Source organism: Mustela nivalis (assembly GCF_964662115.1).
Source record: "Mustela nivalis genome assembly, chromosome: 11".
Classification (NCBI taxonomy): Eukaryota; Metazoa; Chordata; class Mammalia; order Carnivora; family Mustelidae; genus Mustela; species Mustela nivalis.
The window spans coordinates 41760677-41783710 of NC_139030.1; the positions used below are offsets into that span (position 1 = coordinate 41760677).

At 41.4% G+C, this 23034-nt stretch overlaps 1 protein-coding gene across 18 annotated transcripts in view; it reads right to left on the reverse strand.

Annotated features, from left to right (window-relative positions):
- OSBPL6 (oxysterol binding protein like 6) overlaps positions 1-20021 on the reverse strand; it is a 207412-nt gene extending 187391 nt beyond the window's left edge. For 11 of the 18 annotated variants that reach the window (XM_082689387.1, XM_082689383.1, XM_082689381.1 and 8 more), the window contains exon 1: positions 19816-20000. The gene's annotated coding sequence lies outside the window, so the exon portion shown is untranslated. Of the gene's footprint in view, positions 1-19815 lie in introns of all 18 variants that reach the window. The other 7 variants (XM_082689388.1, XM_082689382.1, XM_082689385.1 and 4 more) reach the window with 6 other exon arrangements.
- Between the last annotated feature and the right edge of the window lie 3013 nt (positions 20022-23034).

A 23034-nucleotide genomic window follows, 5' to 3' on the forward strand; every position in this document is an offset into this window, starting at 1 on the left:
ATTTTTAAAAATGAACGAGTATCAGTGAGCAGTCTAATACACAGGTAAATACACATTCCCAAAGGAAGGACAATGAAGAAGGGGTAGAAAAGATTTTTGAATAATTGTATGGAATTTTCAAATGTTCTTGAAAGCTAAAACCTCATAGATCCAAGAAGCTCAAAAAACCCCAAGCACAAGAAACATGAGAAAAACCACAACTCTTTCTGCCATGTAAGAATATGAGATGTCTACAACCTAGAAGATAACCTTACCAGACCAACCATGCTAGAATCCTGATCTCAGATTTCCAGCCTCCAGAACTATAAGAAAGAAATTTCTATTGTTGTAAGATATCCAGTCTTTGGTACTTGATTATAGCAGTCCAAATGGACAAAGGCAGGATCTACTTCTGCCTACAATATGACTTGGTTTTACAGCCAAAATCATATCTGAAAAAGCACTATAAGAACAGCCATGAACCCTAACCAGTAGACAGATTCCTCGGGATGAAAATGACTATCAGTTCCATCAGCACTTTCTCCACATCTGTATACATATTTATAAATCAGTCCTAATGTGTACCTTGTACCAGGTCTGGATGGATTCACAGTCAGTGATGGTAAGTATAAAACTGGCCCTGGCTTGGACACCTCCCTGAACCTCTCAGAACCTCAGGCTCCTCACCCACAAATATGAGAGAGGTAGACCAGAAGGTCCCTTCTGTGATTCGGGTAATGCTAGAAGTCTCATGTGCTAGGTAAGTCTTAGATATTGAGACAACAAGAGAATATAAGACAGATATTTGGGGCATCTGTCTGTCATAAAATATTCTCAAAGTAATCCTCCCAAAACCATGATTTTGAAGCATGGCCATTTTCCCTTTCAATTTGTCATTCTGACTTTATGGAAATCAGCTGTCTACCACCCGCCAACTCCCAACACTGCCTACCAATATTTTCTTTAGGCAGAGGACTAACCATGATTCTTAACTACCTTCAAATCAGAGAGATTAATTTAACTTTAATTCACAATAAAATAATAATATATGTAGAGCATACAATTTTAGGAATATTCCCCTAAAAGCTTTCTGGAATTCCTGAAGAAAATCCATCCATTTTAGAAAGACAATTCTAAGGAAGCATGAAAAACTGCATAAAAGGGGCGCCTGAGTGGCTCAGTGGGTTAAACCTCTGCCTTTGGCTGAGGACATGGTCCCAGGGTCCTGGGATCTAGCCCCACATCAGGCTCTCTGCTCGACGGGGGGTCTGCTTCCTCCTCCTCTCTCTCTGCCTATCTCCTCTGCTTACTTGTAATCTCTGTCTGTCAAATAAATAAAAATCTTTAAAAAAAAAAAAAAACACTGCATAAAATTATTAAGTAACTTCCTCCCCCTAAAACGCCAGTAATATATCCTGGCACAAAGCATTTTGGCAATGTTATCATCCAAGTTGCATTTTTAAACTAAAACTTGGGGGCAGATGTGAACTAACTTGTCAAAGTCAGCATTCTATCACCACCTTCAAGAAGAGATTACTAATTTCCTGTTTTAAGTACAGTCATGATACCCATACCAGAGGAAGAGAAAGGAAAAAAGTTTGGGATAGTTCTTTAATGTGTCTAAAGAAACAGAACCTTACTTGTAACTAACTCATAAGTTACTGTTTTGCAAAGAAATGTCAAATGGACTGTTTTAAACCAAAAAGAAGCAATTAAAAAGCTCTAGCATCTTCAACTTAAAGAAATGTATGTTAACCTTTGTTTACTTTACTGCTGGCTTTGAAAAATGTAATCCCTAAACCTGGTCATTTCACATTATGTGGTCTGCTTACAAAGAATAATTAGGCATTTTACTCAAAGTATTTTTTTATGTATTTCTTACATAGAGAAGGAAATAATTGTCAGTTGGCTACCCTATAATGGGCATTTGAAAATAGAAGTTCAGCACTGCTTTATCCAAGTATGTGTGTTCCTTTAAAGTTTAAAGGACAAGCTCTACAAGCTTTTCCTTCAATGCTCCCACAGATTAGAGTGTAAATACAAACTAAATAAACCCATAATTAGCATTTCTAATAACAAGCAATGTACAGTGTAATTTTATATGAATCAATTAACAAAAATTACATATTCAACAACTTACTGAATGCCCACTATGTACAAGGCTATGTGATGTGGGAGTTAAAAAGATGAATAGACAGTGCTTTCTATTTCTATGAAAAGCCTTCTAATAGCATTAGTTTTGGGGATTTAACAAGTGGAAATAAAAAACAACCCTTAATGGTTATCAGTCCCACTGAGGCTCCCCATGACATCGGAGCGTTCGCTCAAAGGCAGCTAAGGCTGACGACTCAATATCTCAGTGAGCCAGAAAACCATAGGATATAGCCTCAAACTCAGGCAATAAACCCGTCTGTCTTCCTAAAAAGACCCAGCAAAGCACTTAGGAGCAAATATGCAAGCATCCTCAGGAGCAAATCACCAGAAATATGAAGTGTGTGCAAAGGGTAATGGCTGAGGTTTGGGGAAGAACAGTGGAAAGGAGGAAAAGAATATGTCTTCCTATTTGTGTAAAGCAGAATTTCCACAGGAAAGCCAAAAATTAAAATGCTGCCTTTAACCGTCTGTCACAGGGGAGCTCTCATTTGGTTTTTAAAGCAAAGTGGATTTTTGTCTACGTTTCTTTTTGTCACCAATTGAGATTAATAATATTGGTCAAAAAATAATAATTTGGGTCATGTTTTACTATTTGCCTGAGAGCACTTCTATACTAAAAATAGTAAAGCCAGAGTTAAGAATTCAAAGCATCTGATGGATGTATGCTGTATTCAGTTGCTTCTCAGAAAATTAAAACAAAAAAAATTATAACCTGTCATTAGATAGCAGTTAATCAGCATAAATGTTGTATTAAATGCCAAATGAGTTAGATGAGGTTGAAATTTGAAGGAAAGAATTAAGGAAAATTCTAGTTGAGTACCCACTACCTGAAAAATTAAGAGCCAATAAAATTCTCTATGATCATTTCAGGGGTGGCTGGGTGGCTTGGTCGGGTGGCATTCACCTTTAGCTCAGGTCATGATCTCAGGGTCCTAGAATTGAGCCCCACGGTGAGCTCCCTGCTCAGTGGGGAGTCTGCTTCTCCCTCTCCTTCTGCTCCTCCCCTCTGCTCCTTCTCTCTCTCTCTCTCAAATAAATAAATAAAATCTTTTTCAAAAAATTCTCTATGGTCATTTGAGTTATCTTATGTCTTTGATGCTACTACTTGTATCCTGAATACTACAGGGGACATTTGGTGAGTCTGCACTATGCGCCAGAAAAACAGAGAACATGTGAAACAATAAGCTGAGGTTTAGGCCTTACATTACAGATAAGAAAACCATTTGGGCAAGTTACTTAACCTTTTTGTGTATTGGTTTTCTCATCTTTAAAATGGAGCTAATAAGGGCGCCTGGGTGGCTCAGTGGTTAAGCCGCTGCCTTCGGCTCAGGTCATGATCTCAGGGTCCTGGGATCGAGTCCCGCATCGGGCTCTCTGCTCAGCAGGGAGCCTGCTTCCTCCTCTCTCTCTCTGCCTGCCTCTCTGCCTACTTGTGATTTCTCTCTGTCAAATAAATAAATAAAATCTTTAAAAAAAAAAAAAAAAAATGGAGCTAATAATAGTACTAACCAACAGCATTATTGTGAGGATTAAATGAGTGAAATCAAGACAAACAATTAAAACAATTGCTGGCACATAGTGAACTGTACATACAGTCGTTATTATTATTATGTCTGTATTTTTGCAGCTAATAGGACAATTCTTCCTACTAAGCCCTTTCATACATTCTCAGTGTGAGAGAAAAATGGTTTTTAAAAACATCTGAAGGACTGGGCTGTTAGAGAACACATAATAAAGGCCTTAAAATGTTCGTATCCTTTAATCCTCAATATGGTCATTTTCAGGAACAATCAGAGTTGTAAACAAAAATCTGTGTACAAGGCCATTCATCAGGTTATTTTTAATGCAGAAAAGCCACCTCCTGTCCAAATGGAATTAAGTAAAACATGGCATGTGCATAAAATGGAATATTCTACCCCTATTAAAAATTAAGTTTAACCATAGAAACAGTAAAAGGATCAGAGGCTGCTAGGAGTAGTGTTGGGGATAAGGATGAACAGGTGGAACACAGACGATTTTTAGGGCAGTGAAACTATTCTGTATGAGACAGTAATGGTGAATACATGTCACTCTACACTTGTCCGCAGAATGTACAGAATGTACTTGTTGCACAGAATGTACAACACCAAGAGTGGACCCTACTCTGAACTATGGACTTTGGGTGATGATGATGTGTGAAAGTTGACTCATCTGTTTTAACAAACGTGCCGGTCTGGTAGGGTGTGGATAGCGGAGGCTTGGCTTGTTTGGGGGAAGGGATAGATAGGAAATCTCTCCAGTTTCTGCTCAATTTTGCTGTGAACCCAAAACAGCACTTAAAAATAAAGTCTGTTTTTACAATTAAGTTAAGAAGAATAATGGGTGATACAAGAAATCATCATGATTCATTGCTAAGAAAAAGAAAGCAATTTATAAAGAACTGAAAACATATCCAAACGCTAAAATTCAGCTTCCAGAAACAGGAGTAAAAGTAATTTTAAAACGTGCTTTTCTGTGTTTGCAAGATTTTCTACAATGAAGTTATATTGCTTTAAATACAGCAGAAAGTTTTAGTACTTTCCTTTAAAATGTCACCTAGTTTTCAATTCAAAGTTATTGTAAAAAGACATACTAAATAGGAAAGAAAAAAGCACCGACCAGAATTGCTAGCATCTCCACAGACCTGCAGAATCTCACCAATGACCTGAAATCCTGTATCTTCTACATATCATGATTTCATTCATCCCACAGATATTAAGCGCCTATCATGAAACTAAGTCCTGGGAACACAGCAGTGACTAAGATAGACAATGTAAGTTAGGAGACGAAAAACAAACCCATAAGGAAGATGTTCTCAGATGGGGGTGCATGGACACGCTCCGGGGCAGTGCTGGGGTCGGCCTCTCTGAGATCCAAGCTGACGTGGGAAAGGCGAGGAGGAGCCCGGGGGTAGTGGGGGGAAGGTGCCCCAAAGAAAAGAAAAGAGCTGAGGTGGGAATAACCTGGGCTTATTAAAAGAACAGCAAGGTCAGTGTGGCCAGTCATCAGTAGAAGTTGGGTCTTAACAACTCTGCATCTAGAATACCTTGAAGGTACGGAATAATCATTACCTAAAATTGGTTAAGAGTCCAGGCTTCAGGGCCAGACAGGTCAATTTCAAATCCACCTTGGTCACTTGCTGTGGGCGGATTGTGAGCTGGTCACCTCCTCCCTGGACCCTGGCTTCCTCATCCATAAAATAAAAGTAACAATACTGACTGTAAGAGCATCTGCAAGGCTTTAAACAAGAGGATAATCACCTCAAATCCTTTGGAGAATGCTTGGCAGACAAAAAGTGCTAAACAAATGGTAGCTAGACCTTAAATAAAATCTTTAAAACAAAAAAAACAAAAATGGATGCCTGGGTGGCTCAGTCGGTTAAGCGCCTGCCTTCAGCTCGGGTCATGATACTAGGGTCTGGGATCAAGTCCCACATTGGGCTTCTTGCTTGGCGGGGAGCCTGCTTCTCTCTCTGCCTGCTGCTCCCCCTGCTTGTGCTCTCTCTCTCTTTCCCTCTGACAAATAAATAAATAAACTCTTAAAAAAAAAAAAAGGGTAGCTAGTCTTAAAAGTGCTCTTTAGAGAATTAAAAAAAAAAACCCACACATACAACTAGAAATTTTACTATATTTAAATCACATCAATATAAATAAACATTATCCTTTTTAAAAAAAAAGATTCTTTTATTTATTTGACACAGAGAGAGAGATCACAAGAAGGCAGGGCAGCAGGCAGAGAGAGAGAAAGAAGCAGGCTCCGTGCTCAGCAGGGCTCGATGCAGGGCTCGATCCCAGGACCCTGAGATCATGACCTGAGCTGAAGGCAGAGGCTTAACCCACTGAGCCACCCAGGTGCCCCATAAATGCTACCTTATCTGACCTGATCATTCTTTCAGTTATATGCCTTGTTGCAGAAATTCTACTATGTGCTATTTTGTCAAGAAAAGTCAATGAATACGCACGCAAATCTCTAGCCCACAGAGGATACGGAGGGAATGCTTTCACGATCTTTCTAAAATCTCTTTTCCCTTGACTCTTCTTTATATTCGTGATAGCCCATTTCTCTTTCCAGAAATTCTTTTCTCTCTTGACTCAGAAACATGATTCTTGGTCTTCTGCCCATCCATCTCTCTGTTCATCCTCTTCCTCAGATTTCTCTCTCCAACCTTCGCACCACCTAAAAATGTCATCAGTTCCTACATTTTTACCCATGTCCTTCTTAATCACAAAACCTTCGCAGATCCTTCACAGCCTCCACAGGCCCTCACAGTATTAACTCACAGTCTTGGTGTGATACTTACCTCATTACACTTGCTATTATACTAAATTATATCTTAGCTCCCCTATTGGATGGGCAGAATCTTGACAGTAGGACTGACAGCTTAATCATCTTTCTTTCTTCCTTAAGACCTAACCAAATCTCTTGAATACAGTCATTGCTATCAATAACTAAGGGGGTCAGCATATAAAATACTTCTGACAGATTAGTAACATTAAAACGGAGCCTTACAAATTCTGTTGACAATTTTCTTATCTCTCTCAAATTAGCTTTTGATTTGCAACAAGGCATAAAAGACGTTATGACCATATTTACATTTTACATAGTAAGTTTCCAACTAGTGAATAATATAAATTTTTAATTAACATGGTAAAAATAATAATAGCTAGCACTTACACAGCACTTACTATGTGCCCTGCTCTTAGGAATGTATATGCATTAATCGTATATATGTATGCATACATGTACATACAGGTGTATGATTAATGCATATACATTTCTAAGAAAAGAATAAAATCATATACATTTCTAAGAACAGGGCACATAGTAAGTGCTGTGTAAGTGCTAGTTGTTATTATTTTTACCATGTTTATCTTTTTAACAATCCTCTGTGTTAGGTGCCATTTTTATATTTGCCATTTTAGGAAAGCTAAGCAAAGTAGAGTTAATGGACTTATTCAGGGTCACGCAGCTGGACAAAGCCAAGCGAGGATTTGAAACCAGGCAGCCTTAGCCCCAGTCTACGTTTATAATGCTAAGCCTTACCTAAATAGCCGTTCTCTATAAAAATCTAATTTTACGTAAGCATTTTTTAACTCATTCAGAATTTTTTGCAGAAGCTTGTTACTCATAATTACTACTTTTTTCTCTAAGATAAATAAGTAAATCTGTACTAACCACATCAAAGTTCTGGCTAAAGTATGCATATGTAATATTCTAATGTAAATATCATAGTGTCAATTTTGCATTAAATATTTTAGTATTTTAAATTACCTCATTTTAACTTCTTTTTTGTTTTTTTAAAAGATTGTATTTATTTATTTGTCAGGCATAGAGGGAGAGCGAGCAAGTGAGCACAGGCAGACAGAGAGGCAGGCAGAGGCAGAGGGAGAAACAGGCTTCCTGCCGAGCAAGGAGCCCGATGCGGGACTCGATCCCAGGACGCTGGGATCATGACCTGAGCCGAAGGCAGCCGCTTAACCAACTGAGCCACCCAGGCGTCCCTCATTTTAACTTCTGAATGCTAAAAGATGGTACCAGTCTAACATGAAATCTTCTTGACTAACTATCCCAAAAAATTTCTATTTCCATATAGATTTTTCTGTACTCTGAATCAATTTTTAAATTCAAGGAAACTAAGAATTTTCATGAATATGTAATATAAATCATGCTAATGATACTTAGCATTAGGTATCACAGAGAAGAACTACAAAAACATTATAATCTTGTTGAAAATGATAATTTAATATATGATGTCAGGTTTTTAAAGGCTATAGTTAGCCTTAATTAATTTACCTCTAGAAAATAATCTCTATTATTATGAAGTCTACTTAATTCTCAGATGTTGTTATACTTAAGGTTTTTAGGTTAATAAACCCAAAAATAGTGATGGAGAATTCTATTAAAATGCAAAGCAAATTTTTAAATCAACTTTTAATCAACAAAATTCTTAAAATGTGATAAGCCACTGCTTATAGGCCTGATTTCTCAGCAGTTAATGGGGGAGGGGGCGCAGAGGAAGAGGGGGGACAGAATCCCAAACAGGCCCCGTGCTAGGCATGGATCTCACGACCCTGAAATCATGACCTGAGCCGAAATCAAAAGTCAGATGCTTCAGTAACTGAGCCATCCAGGCACCCCCTCAGCAATTAATTTTTAAGGAAAAAAACGTTTCGGTCTTTGCCTCACCAAAAGTGAAAACATCCAAGAGTGTTCAAAAGTAAAGTCCTATTGACTTTAACCATAAAAGTCACCTGCCCAAACTGATACTCTTTTTGCCCTTTTTAAGAACGTAAAACCTTGGGTTCCAAGAGGCTTATTCCCTGGGTCCTCATACTTGCTGTTCCCTCTGGCAGGAAAGGCTCTGCAACCAGATTTTTTCACAACCTGCTCTTTCCCATTATTGAGGTTCGATTCAAACGTCTTCACCTAGCAAGGCCTTTCCCCTGGTCCGTTCACCCAGGCAAGCCCAATGTTATGGACTGAATTTTATCTCCCAAAAAGAGATAAATTCCTGAATTTATCTCAGGATTCCTGTTGAATTCTGAATTCCTAACCCTCGCTCCCCCAGGATATGACCTTATTCATAAATAGGATTGTTGCCATGTAGTTAAGATGAGGTCATACTGGAGTAGGGTCAGGCCTTAATCCATCACGACCGATGTCCTATACAAACAGGAGACACACAAACAGAGACATGGGAAGGTTAGCAAAGACTGAGTTGTGCTACTGCAAGCAAAGGAATGCCTGGGGCTGCCAGAAGATAGAAGAGGCAAGGAGGGACCCACCTTAGTTTTGAACTTCAAGCCGCCAGCCCTGAGCCAATACATTTCTCTTGTTTTAAGCCACCCAGTTCCTGGTACTTATGGCGGTGCTGGGAAGCAAACACCCACCACCACTACCCACTGCTCTCAGTTCCATCGATCACTTTTATTGTCCTTAAACAGTTTTTAATGGCAACTAAAACAGCAATTAACTGTCTTTTACTTTTTATTTACTTTAATTAGAATGTCAATTTCATGAGCACTTTTTACTTCCTGGCCTTTTCTGACTTAGTAGTTGCTCAAGAAATACTTTGTGAAATAAATTATTCTGAGAAAGATGACAGGATTAAAGAATGTCAGAATGGTCACTCACTTCCAATACTCTGAGCAAGTATAAACTGGCCTGGAAAACGAGCTTCTGCTCTGCTTGGAAGGACAAAATCCAAAAGGGGCAGCCAAAGGAAGACCCCTAGTGCAACAGGGAACAAGAAGGAGCTTCTGAGTTGTCGGAGATAGAGACTGCTGTGGGGGTTCAGGAATGATGAGGGAAAAGGGGGTGAGATGCAATGCAAGTGACAGGGGAGAGAGACCTGGATGTGGAAAGGGCAGGGGCCAGCAACTCTGTACCAAAGGGCAACCAGTGGCAGTTTCCCTCTTCTCTGGACTCTAGCCTGTTAGATGAGTTACTCACCTATTAGGTGAGTCTTTATGGTAACTACTGTGTTCTTACATCAGATCAGAATGAGCCCCAAAGTTGCAAAGGAATGCCACTGGTTACAAGTATAACAGCTACTTGTTATAACTGTTTGGTTACAACTACTCAACATTCTTGATCAGTAAAAGCGATCCCGGAGCAATTTTTTTTTAATTGTAATAATGGACATATAACATCCTATTCATTTCAAGTGTATGTCATAGTAATCTGATAATTTTTATACATTATGAAATGATTCCCGTTTATGAGTCCAGTTAACACCTGTCCCCATACAAAGTTGTTATAATATTGGTCACTATATCCCCCATGCTGTACATTATATCCCCATAACTTAAGTATTTTGTAACTGGGGCACCTGGGTGGCTCAGTGGGTTAAGCTCTGCCTTCGACTCAGGTCATGATATCAGGGTCCTGGGATCCAGCCCCGCACTGCATCGGGCTCTCTGCTCAGCAGGGAGCCTGCTTCCCGCTCTCTCTCTGCCTGCCTCTCTGCTTACTTGTAATCTCCGTTTGTCAAATAAATAAATAAAATCTTTTTAAAAAAAATTTATAACTGAGGGACAGCTGGGTGACTCAGTGGGTTAAAGCCTCTGCCTTCGGCTTGGGTCATAATCTCAGGGTCCTGGGATCAAGTCCCGCATCAGGCTCTCTGCTCAGCAGGGAGCCTGCTTCCCCTAGCCCCGCCTGCCTCTCTGCCTACTGTCGAATAAATTTAAAAAAAAAAATTTATAACTGAAAGTTTGTACTTCTTAAATTTTAAAATTACCTTGGTTTGAATAGATAATATGTTCATAAGTTTAAAAATTCAGAAGGTAGTAAGGGATATACTAAGTGTCCTAAGTAAGTGTCCTTTACATCCCCAGACAACCACCCAGTTTTCCTCCCCAGAGTCAATCACTTTACCAGTTTCTTATGTCACCTTCCAGAGATAGTCTTTACAGTTACACATAAACATATATTTATAAACTCATATTTAACACCAACAGCCATATCCCACTCTGTACCTTGATTTGCTCCCTTATTATACCTTAGAAATCATTTCATATCAGCAAATATAGAATGACCTTACTTTTTGAAATTTAGCAATGGGTGTTTGTTATTTATAGCTACTAGTTTTGTTTCTGCTCCTAATTATTTAACCAATCCCATGCTGATATTTAGCTTTCCCTGAATCTTTTGCCACTACAGACAATGTTGCAATTGACATCTTTATGCAAATTCATTTTGCAATGTACAAGTATATTTATAGAAAAATTTCTTAGATTTAGGGGAAGAAGGTAGGTGAACTTTTAATTTTGTTATCCATAGAGGCTGTATGTTTTGTACCCCCATAATGCATGAACCTGTCCGTCAGTTACCTCCAAAGCCTTGCCACTTTAAAGCACTAACAAACATCAAAATCTTTCCCAACTTAATAGTGTGGGAGGGCAACTTAAACAGTTTAAAACGGCATTTCTCTTACCATGAGTTGAGCACAGTTTCGTATTTGTAAGTGCCATCTGTAATTCCTTTCTGTCAACTGTTTTTTCATTCTGTTGCCCCCTTCCCTATTAGATTAACAGTCATTTTTCTTAATTGATTTATAGGAGCTTTTTGGATATTAATGACTTAAACCTTGTTTGTGGCATGTTATGGTTTCTTTTCCATATGGTAATATTTATCTTCTGCCAGTACAGACAATATTTTTTCCTTAAATGGCATTTACTTTATCAGTCTTTTCATCTTACTTATTCTATGTTCTTCAAAACATTTAAAAACTTTTTTTTGGGGGGGGCACCTGGGTGGCTCAGTGGATTAATCCGTTGCCTTCGGCTCAGGTCATGATCTCAGGGTCCTGGGATCGAGTCCCGCATCGGGCTCTCTGCTCAGCGGGGAGCCTGCTTCCTCCTCTCTCTCTCTGCCTGCCTCTCCATCTACTTGTGATCTCTCTCTGTCAAATAAATAAATAAAATCTTAAAAAAAAAAAAAAAACTTTTTTTTTTTTTTTAAGTGTAGAGACAGATACCCTCCATCACATCCGACCTCCATCAGATGGCACTGAAACGAGACTGGAAGACAAGCTGGGATAGCATAGCGACCTATTTCCTTCCTTGACCTTCCTCTTTCATTACCCTGAGCTCTTGCCGATTTTGCTTTCTCCTCCTTTGCTTTCTTTGTGGAGTGGCACATGAACCCTACATTTGCTGGGCCTACCTTGGAGATCACATTCTTTTTATAGTTCTTGCTTCGATTTGAAGTTTATTGAGATCAAAAAGAATTTCATTAATGTCTTTTCATAATCAACATGCCATTCAAACTGTGCTACTTTTTCTATTCTAGGAAAATTATACAACAAAAACTGCTCAGATTGTTGCCTGATGGGGTGCGAATATGCAAAAGATTGTCTAGCTGAGACAGATAAACAGAAAGCAAAAATGTTATCTTAATTTAAAATAAAAAATCAGACTTTATCTCCAGAAATGACATGGCACAATTTTTCTAATTTTAATATTCTTTTAGATACTTTATTCTTTAAGCTTTAGTAATTGTTCATAGTGTGTTACTCGTAGCAACACTGCATTACGTATTAAAAAAAGGCAAAGTAACTTCTTCAAATTAGGATAAAACTTAGGCACTAGTGTAGCAGATGTGAAATAAAGCTATTGCTAAAAATTGAGGCCAGGTTTATTTTAAGTTTGACTTTTGAAAAAAAGATTCTAAAAATATACTGCTGTTGTTCTCCCTTCTATTTCCACGCTCTTTCCTAAAGGTGGATAGGTCGCTGTCTCAAGCACAATGGTGAGAATTGCCTCAACATGGTGCAAGATAAAAAAGTAGAAGTTAATGTTCTGTTCCTGACTCAATTCTCTCTACGTTTTGATTTTCTCTTATATTAGCATATGGGAAGAGAATGCCAAAGGAAAAGAGATAAAAAAGTATCTAACCCGGGAAAATTTAATTTTTCTCTATCCTTTCCTGCCCATGGAATTAAAAGACAAAGTTATAGGGATCAAGACAGCAAACAGCAAAAAAAATTAAATAATGATATTTGTAGTGTCTGTCATTCCTTTCATCTTACCCTCAGAACAAAGCCTTTGCTCTAAAAACCCAAGAAAATAATCTACACATATACGTATGATTTCACTTTCTACACTGGCCACTCAAGGAGAATGATACAAAAGAAGGTTAAAATTCCACTGTAGAGGCTGCTGTTGGTTCATTCTCTCATTCCCATACCCACAATTTAGGGAAGAGCATTATTTCCTGTTACCACCCAACAGGAGTAAATTATTTGGCACGTTATCTTCTAGTTCTATTTGTACACAGGGCTTGCACCTCACTTGGCAAGTCCCTGGGCCTCAGGTTACCCAGCTGGAAAATGGGAGAGGTTGGAATAGATGGCTTTTTAAACCTCTTTCAGCTCTAATGTTTTAGTAATCTAATATAAAGGTCATCCAAGCACAAGCCATCAAGCAAAGATGAGTATTTCTAGTGCCTGAGTAGTATTTTCTTCATGTGTTTTATTTATGTGAATTGATACACAGATTTTCTTGAGCAGAGAAAAACATAATCCATCATCTCTAAAGGAGAAACTTTTTGGTGTATTAATTATGAATTATTTGTACTCACCATCAATGCTGGAGAAATGGATTCAAAAGACAGTCTGCTGATATCTTATTTAAATGTTATTTACTTTTACTTAAACTTGTTTACATATTTATTTATTTAAATTTATTTGAAGTTTAAGAGTTAAGTTACATACTTAACACTCTCTAACCCAGTTATTCCTTACAGTCCTGGACAGTAAGCTACCTGCCTTGGCCTCCTTTCTTGCTCTGCCTTTCCACAGCTTACTATAGATTTTGAGACTCTGGTCCTGCTGGATGGAATATTCTCCCACAGGAGAAGCTTTACTTTCAAGTAAACTGCCAAACCAGTAGCAGAAAGAGTCACTGGACTTTCCTGCTGCCTATAATTAACATAATTCTTACAATTTAAAGACACTCAACATTTATATTATGATTTATTTTAATGTAGACACACCCTAAGGGCTGCCTGTTTGGCTAGGTCAGAAGAGGACGTGACCCTTGATCTTGGGGTCATGAGATCAAGCACCACCTTGCCGGTAGAGATGACTAAGAAAGATAAACTTTCAAAAGCACAAAAAGAACTGATTTTTAAAAACTGTACTACTACATAAAGTAAGTGAACACAAAGAGAAGGGTTCATGTAGCCCACCAGAAACCTCATCTTGTGACCATCATGATTCAGTACAGTCAATTCCCTGTAATACAGCTGGATCTTTAATTAACCCTTCTGTCTATTTTCCATTTTTCCCTTTAAAAATCAACTCAGCACTAAGACACATTCCATTTTCACAAATCTGACTTCATCCACCCAGCTCTCCTTTCCCTGACCTCTGTCTCTCCTATGTGACAACACTGAGGTATCTTCTTGACAAAAGGACTTGCCATGAGTTTAAAGTCTTCTGCTTTAAAAAGTCAATAAAACAGAAGTACATTTAAAGTAACTGTTCTTTGCAGGGACCGCATTTTTTTCCCCCATAGCACTCTCAATTCAAGGAGGTCTAAACATAAATCTGGAAAAAGTTTAAGGAACAAATGAAAAAATAGAAACTTCATGCAAATTCCAAAACCAAGCCAGATCCACCCTCCACGTTCGCATACATATTCAATAGTGATTTGTTTTTGGTAGATGCTGTCTTGGGTAGACCCTGAGGGCAGACAGGTTTATGAGCCAGCACTTAAGAGGGTGTCTGGTACATAGTAGGTGCTCAATAAAGAGGGGCTGAAAGAAGAAGGAAGGCACTTGATGGCCCATGGCCCATTCACACGAGACCCACAGATGCTGGTCACCTCTCTGTGAAAGTGATCAGCCTCGGGTCTGGTAACTGAATGTAGGGATGCAGAACTTCTTCCAAAGTTCATGGAAACTGAGAACCGTGCCAGAAGAGCAGACTACCACTTTCACCAAATGTAGATCATGTCAGTTATCTCTAAAATTAATTTTTGCTCATTGTTTTGACCAAAGCTCCTGAGTCCAGCCTGGATTTCAAATCATTAAATATTTATATCTATTTATGGGATACAGGGAATGTGTAGCTGCAGTGAAGGGTATGACTAATCATCCCTGAAAATCAAGAGGCTTCTGGAGTGAGTCCTTGACTCTCTTAGGAGCTTTTTGATAACTTCTGACTATAATGGTAAATAACAAACTTTTTTCCTTCAGGAGGTCTGTCCTTCTCTTTTCCTTTTTCTTTTCTTTTTTCCTGTAAGATATTGCCACATTTCCATTCAACTGCTGATGGAACTACCAGCAAGATGTCAAGATGTTCTCCAAATCACTATGCCAAGGAAAGGCAATTGAGGATTACATTGCCTTGGGGAAAACTATCCAGCCACGAATCATTGTATCAGCTGGTGTGAAATCAGCAAGAAAAAAACATTACAGAGGATCAGAAGACGTCAAGAAATAGAAGCAAAATTGGAAAACGAATTTTAAAATAGGACGAGAAAATGCTGAGTACCTAGCATAATATTTACAAATCAGAATGCCAGCTAAAATGGTGTTCAATCAAAATGACACTATATATTACTCCAGGATGGCCCTAGAAATAGAAAGCCCTATCCTGTCCACACAGGAGAGCATAAGCAACTCTTTATTATAATGAGGATTTCAAGGGTTGAAATCCTTTATCCTTTTCAAGGGAGTATATGTCAGAAAATACTAACACATGTGCCATTACTTTGCAACATTAGATGGGAAACAGTATGAAGGCAAACATCAGCCCGCAAGGCTCTAGTCCCTCCATCACATCCTGTTCCCTGCACTCACGGGAAGTGGCTATTAGTATCTTCATTTCACATGTGCCATAACTGAGGATCAGAGGGATCTGCTTCACCAAATTACACACAACTAGTAAACTCTCAAGAAAGATTTGATTCCAACACTTCTCACTGTGATGCCAACACACTCTCAAATCCATGAACCCACTTCCTGTCAATCCAAAACATCATCTTCACACTTAACCACTGAGCATTTACCTCCTTCACGCAATAAAATTACACAAAGGCTTTTTATGCCCTCTTCCCTCAGATACTCTTCCATATGCACCAGGTATGACATGAGAAAATCAAAGTCTTCACTGTGAGTGTCATAACTGCCCACCAACTCCAAGTTTGTATCTTCAAACATAAGCTGAATATCAATCAACCCACACTTGGCATGTCTAAATCATGCTAAAACCTCCCACCACAACTTCTCTATTTCTTTTAATTAAAATGAAACATCAGGCACCTGGGTGGCTCAGTGGGTTAAAGCCTCTGCCTTCGGCTCAGGTCATGATCCCAGCGTCCTGGGATCCAGCCCCACATTGGGCTCTCTGCTCGGCGGGGAGCTTGCTTCTCCCTCTCTGGCTCCCCCTGCTTGTGTTCTCACTGTGTCTCTCTTTCTCTGCCAAATACATAAATCTTTTTTTTTTTTTTTTTAATAAATAAAGTGAAACATCTTTAACTCCTTCCTCCTATTCCTATTTAGGATCTTAAGCCTTGTATTCTTCTCCCAGTGTCTTTTAAAATCCATTCTTTCTTTTCAGTTCTCTCCAAACAGAGACTTCTCATCTCAATCAACAGCTTCCAAACCAGGGATCCTGCCTTGAATCTCTCCCCTTCACACCCTCACCTCCAATCTATCAGTTCTCTAGACTTTTTAATAAACTCTTTGAGTGGTTCATGGTTGGAAAATTCCCCATGGCTTCTTCCACTTCTGTTCATTTCCTCTGTTCAAGATGGCTGAGGTCCCTCTTCTCAGCAAGGCCACTTCCTGCTCATCTTTCCTATAAGCCTCTCCATGAACTCTACACAATATATGCCTATACACAGGGACTGCTTCCTTATCCCTTAACTGACATCTTCTGAATCTTTTGGTACAGGAGCCTGGTGTGCCTTATGATAACACTGTATTGTCCTTATTTTCTTTTTCCTTAGAATTCTAAATTACTACTGATCCATGCATGAGAACTTCTTTCTTTCTTTCTCTCTTTCTCTTTCTTTCCTTCCTTTTTTTTTTTTTTTAAGATTTTATTTATTTATTTGACAGAGAGAAATTACAAGTAGATGGAGAGGCAGGCAGAGAGAGAGAGAGAGGGAAGCAGGCTCCCTGCTGAGCAGAGAACCCGATGCGGGCCTCGATCCCAGGACCCTGAGATCATGACCTGAGCCGAAGGCAGCGGCTTAACCCGCTGAGCCACCCAGGCGCCCTCCTTCCTTCTTTTAAAATTTGATAATCATCTGTGAACTTACTCTAGGTACTAGATCATTACCAATAACTTATATCCACCTGTGTGTTCCTCCCCATACCATCCCCATCCCATGGTCCTCTCAGAGGACAACTGCTGTGCTAGGTTTTAAGTTTATCCTCCTGCTTTAAAAACAAACAAACAAAACATGTATTTCAATACACGCACCTATACAAATGCTGATTTGTATTTGTTTATTCCCCTGGCTTGTGTAAATTAGTACAACAATTTTGGGAAATAATTTGGCAACAACTAGGAAATTGAATACTTACACATCTTACAAATCAACAATTCTGTACCTTGGTATTTCCCCAAGAGAAACACTTGCACATGTGCCCCAGGAAACATGAATGACCAGAGCAGCACTCTCTGCAAATTGTTTTTCAAGGTGGCGGGGTGGGGGGGGAGCCACTGGCAGAACAGTGAAACATAATTGCTATGGATAGGTAATAGAATCATGTACAGCAATGGAAGTCAGTGAGCTACAGCTATATACAACATGGACGAATCATGGTGACATAATGTTGAGAAGAAAAAAATTCCCAGAAGTCAATGCTTAGCACGAGACCTTTCTTGCAAGATTAAAAATAGACTTTAAAAAAGTATTATAATCATTACTTAACCTTCGCAGTTTAAAAAAAAAAAAAAACACCTCTTGAGAATTCATGACTTCTCCTCCCAAACTAGACTACAAACTCGTGAAAGTAGAGACATCTTTTTATTCTTATTTGTATTTCCCACAGTACCTAGACCAGTGTCTTGAACAGACAGATGATCATACGAAATAATCCACTGAATGATCACTGAATGCTACCTAACCAAGGCATTTTAATCAAATTTGAATATTCTCCCTAATCCAACAGTTTCACGAATAAAGTCACATAAAACTTTTACCTACTGATGCATTAACCTATTTCTGTTTCTGGTGGTACTACAGATCTCTAGCCACAAATGCTTCATTTTAGGAGGACCTTATCCCTCTTCACAGAGTAGAGTTAACATAAGGTTAAAGCAATCTAGAGATAAGAAAACTTACGCGTTCCTTTAAAAGTTCAGCAGAATCATATCACACTATGCCAAGAGATATCTGATAAAACCATAATTTGAAACTGAGATATCCCAAAAGGAATCCATCCATTGCGTGTATAATTGAGTTATCAATAACAAAACTGAAAAAAAAATCAGCAAATACAGGATTTTTAGGTTTTCTAAAAGCAAAGATTTTAATGGAAATATTTTGTTTCCACATTGAGAAAAAAAAAATTTTAAGGGGAAACACAAGAAATTCAGGGGTATAAGAATAACAGGAATAATATTCCACCAATCAGGACCTTCCTTATAACTCCATGAGGACAAGGCATATTTTCTATAGGTGATAACAGCGAGTTACACTGCAGCTTCCCTTCGACCTTGGGAACTCTGCTCACTCCGAGTTACTGTTTCATTTATTATTAGTCTTTGTATCTGCAATGCTGTAGCATTGGATAGGATTATCAACATTGCAAGCTTGCAGTACCTCAAACTGTAGAAATGCTTCCAAAAAACAAATGGGGATGGAGGAGAGAGGAAAAAACACAACCAAGAGGAAAACAAAGTTAATGATATTAAGACGGGATATTTTAAAATTTTACCTTTGACGGAAGACTACATTTACAAATCAGCCCCATGATATACAACTATCCGCTAGCATGTAATTTTTTTTTAATTTAATAAAAGATGTCAAAGAAAAATTGTTTTCTTATTTAGGAAAAAAATCACGAGTGAATGTAACATACAATTTGCTAAAACTAGTTCAATTACTTAAAGAAGGAAATTGGTATGAAGAAAAAAAAAAACCCTATAGGACTTTGCATCTGCGAGAAAGAAATAAGCTGGCAACCCAGTGGGTTCACTTAGTTTCGTGTCATTTGCTTCATGTCCATTATGTAATGCTTTCCCCAGCTTTGGGTCTCTATGTTTAAGCTACTGTTAGGAATATCATAGAATGGCCACAAAATCAGTATCTGGTCATAACTTTCAAAAACAGCTCCAAAGGTGTCATGCAGATGTGCCCACAACAGTAAAGGCTTAAAAAAAAAAAAAAAAGAAAATCTGCTGGTGTCATTACTTCTTCCTGGCTTCCTCCCCAGGTCTCCCTTCCCCTCCTCCCCCACAGCATCCCTGGCGACACGATCTGCGGGCAGCTCCGGGCTCGATGCAGGGGAAGCACGTCCTGACTGCAATGCAAACGCTGTCCCGGTCTGAACCAGCGAAGGCAAACCCGGCCCTGGCTGGAGGTGTGGACCAAAGCTGCAGAGAAGGCTGCAGGGGAGCCAGCAGCCGGGGGACAAGGGTGGCCCGCGAGGGCACTCCGCAGTGCACGCGCACAATAAAACCCAATGCACAACTTCCCCAGCCGCTCATCTCGGCTCCCGGGATTCGCTGGGAGGTGCGGCGTAGGCGTTAGCTGGAGCGGGCGCGGGCACCGGCGCTCTCGCCGCGCGGGTTCGGTTCTCCGCTGACAATTACATCAGTCCTTCTCCCGGCCCCAGCTTCAATCCGCGGCAGCCAGGCAGAGCGAGGGTGCCGGGCTGCGCGGAGGAATGCGAGCGCGCGAGCCAGGAGGCCGGAATTCCCCAACAACGAGGGGGAAGGGAGGGTGGCGAGCGGGGAACCTTGACTCAGACGCCCCCTCCCACCTTGGCCATGGGGCCCGACAGGCATCGCCGCCCCCGCCGCCGGGGCTCACCCGCCAAGGGAACCCCCAGGGGGCGGCGACGCCTCCAGGGCCCAAAGCCCGGCTGCCCACCCGGGCGTCCCTCCGGCCCTCCGGACGCGCACAATGCCCCCGGGCTGCGGAACGGGTACCGCGGTGTCAGCTCCCGGTGTCCCCTCTGCGCTAGGACACCTACCTGGAAGGCGAGCAGCGGCGGCGCCGATTCTGCGGCGGCAGCAGCGGCGGCAGCGGCGGGAGGCGGCCCTGGCGGGCGGGCAGACGGGCGCGCGGGCTGGCCAGGGAGCGGAGGCGCGGGCGCCGCCTGCGCGGAGCCGCGGACTCCAGCACCGACAGCGGCGGCGGCGGTGCTGCGCCTCCAGTGGTCCACCGCGTCGCAGCCCCTCCTCTCCCACGGGCGGGGCGCGCTGGCGGGGCGGGGCTCCCGGCTCCCCGCCCCCGGCTCCCGCGGGTAGCCCAAGCCGGAGTGGCACCGCGGGAGGCTGGCGCTCCCGTTGCGCGCCCGCCCCCGCCGGCACTCTTCACCGCAAGGCAGAGAGAGCCTCCGGCCGGGTTCGCGGAGCCTCCGACGCGCGGGGTTCCACCGCCTGGGCTCACCCCCCGCTCGACCCCCGTGGGAACCCCTGGTGTCCAGAGATGGGCCCTGGAGACCCCAACGGGGAGTCTCCGGGCCTAAGAGCCACAGCGGCGACCCCGTCCGCCAGGGCCCGCCGAGGTGGGCCGGCCGCAGGTCTCCAGGGCTGGCCCAGAAGGGCCCCGGGCGCTGGGGGCCTGGAGCGCAGCCGCTCCGAGCGCTGTGAGACAGCGGATCAAAAGGAAACCGCAGCCCGGCGGCCTCCCCGGAGGCGCTGCCCAGCCCATCTTGGGCCGACGTTCAGGCTGGTCAATAAACACACAAGACTGTGTTGCCTGCCAGCACCAACCCCCCGCCCCCACCGTCCCACCGCCGGGTCCCTGACACTTCGGAGCCAAACTTCCCAGGCCCAGAGAAATACTTAGGTTCGTTGAAAAAAGGATCCGCTGCTTAAAGCTCCACCGTACTACAATCCTTCCCACTCCCTTAAACTCTCCCACCTTTAGACCGTTGCCAACCTATACCCTAGGGTAGATTAATATGAAGGCAAATTTGTTCCAAGGAGGGGGTAATTTAAATATTTGCACAGACGTTTCTTCTGTAAATGGATGACTGAGGAAATGTCAAAAGTATTTCAAGACATTTCTGTCATCACCATCTTCAGGGGGAAAAATCCAGACAACACTGATTAAGCCTAACACGAATTATTAAAAAAAAAAAAAAAAAAAAAAAAAAAAAAACAGTGCTGGAGTGCTCTATGGGCTATCTAGGTGTTCAGAGTGGATGGGGTGGGGGGGTGCCTTCAAAAATTGAAGACATTGTTACCCACTGGGGCAACTCAGTGATGGGATTTCACAGTTCTCATACCGTCCTGTTGTAAAATAATAGTTGCTGGGCCCTGTGACACATCGCAGTTTAACCGGAATTACTTCCCCGTGAAGACAGTCCCCTCAAGGGAAGACTGGAACGCTGACCCTCCCTTCACCACCACCATTTTCTCACTCCATCCATCTGGGTTCCACTGACAGGGACCACTGAAGCCACTCCAGCTAATAGAGGGGGAAAGTCAAACCCCATCTAACAAGAAAATGCAGAAGAATGAAAGGCGATGAGAGAGCGTCCTTGGTCTAAAGAAGTACTTCTCAAAAGTTTTTTGCTTCCAGGAACAGAGAACCATAAACTACTTGGGGGGTGGGGGAGGACTACCACAACGTCAACCCCTTTTATCTCAAAAATCCGTGCACACTTTTCACTCTATTCCTAGTGTCTCTGTGTGTTTCACTATTTTAAAAAATTGGTTTAAATATCAGGAAAAAGTGTTCTACCTGTCTCATTAATGAATGATCAAATACGGTGTGATGGCACTACTCCCATGAAAACAGGCAGATTTGAGAGAGCCGCCATTGTGTATCAAGGTCGCTTCTCCACTCTTTGCATCAGTATTTTGAAAACTCAGACTGGCGTAGACATATGAATACAAGTAACAGGCTTTTTGGTGTTTTATTGAGCTATGGCCGGGTTATGGCTCAGAAGTTGCCCAAGAGCAATGCTTTCATTAAGTGCATATTCTCCCTAAGAGTTTAGGTCAGAAGTCGTATGTTGGCTAAAAGGATCTCTGTTTCCTGATTCATTCCTTTTACTTGTCTCAAAGAAATACTTGCTCATGGACTTTTTCAGTGAAGGAAGTTAATGATATTCTTAAAATACTATTACTCACAAATGAACGGAGCTTCACATGAATCATAGTCCCCACCATCAATTCACTTCATAGAACTCTCCCACTTCTTTTTTTTTTTTTTTTTTGAGATTTTATTTATTTATTTGAGAGAGAGAGAGGGCACAAGTGAGGGGAGGGACAGAAGGAGAAGCGGGCTCCCCACTGAGCAGAGAGCCCCATGCCAGACTTGATCCCAGCACACTGGGATCATGACCTGAGCCGAAGGCGGACGCTTAACCTCCCGAGCCACCCAGGTGCCCTCACACTTCATTTTCATTACAATTTTTCTATAGTGTATTATTTTAGCTGGGGTTTCTTAGGAAGGATGGTGTACTAATGCTTCATTGAAAGATACAATTCCTGGGCATCTAGAGCAAGGAAAAGAGGACATGTGACAGGGAAGAATGAGAAGCAAATAGATGATGGTATGTTCCCAAGCTGGTCTACACTTCGTGAACCTGAAAAGACCCAGTTGCTTGGCCATGTAAAGTGCTTGTGGACAGGCACTGCAGAAAGCTGTGCACAGAAACAGTCTATCCCAGTGAGGACCAAAGAAAGAAACTTACTTGCAATCTCCCTCCCATCTCCTATTTCCCATTGGTCAAAATTTATCCCACGGGTGGTTTACTACCCTAGCTTCCAGGCTAAATTATCTGACTCTTTTGGCAGCTACCTGACCAGGAAATCCATGCTCTGCAACCATGATATGGGATTTGTGCTGAATTATTCTATAGACAAGTTGGTTATGCTGGAAGCTGTGTTTCCCAGAATCCTCTTTTCTACTTTCCAGGTCTATATGCATCCAGATGGATAAAACTGAAGTTGCTAGAGACTTGGCAGGCAAAAGCGAAGCAGCAGCAATTATACTCTCAAAGTTGTCATTCAGTAGACATGGCAAGAGCTGAACGTCCACGTGCGAAAGGGTTCCTATTTGTTCTCAGTGGTCCCTGCTCTGCGTTCTCCTCTGCCCAATAACTATGACCACAGTTGGGCTAACAGACTCTTTACAAACACTTCCAGAGGTGGCAGCTGCCAAGGCCACAACCTTCCATGGACTTCTACACTTCTACACCAACCGCCCTCATGCTCCCACTGTAGTGGCTGGA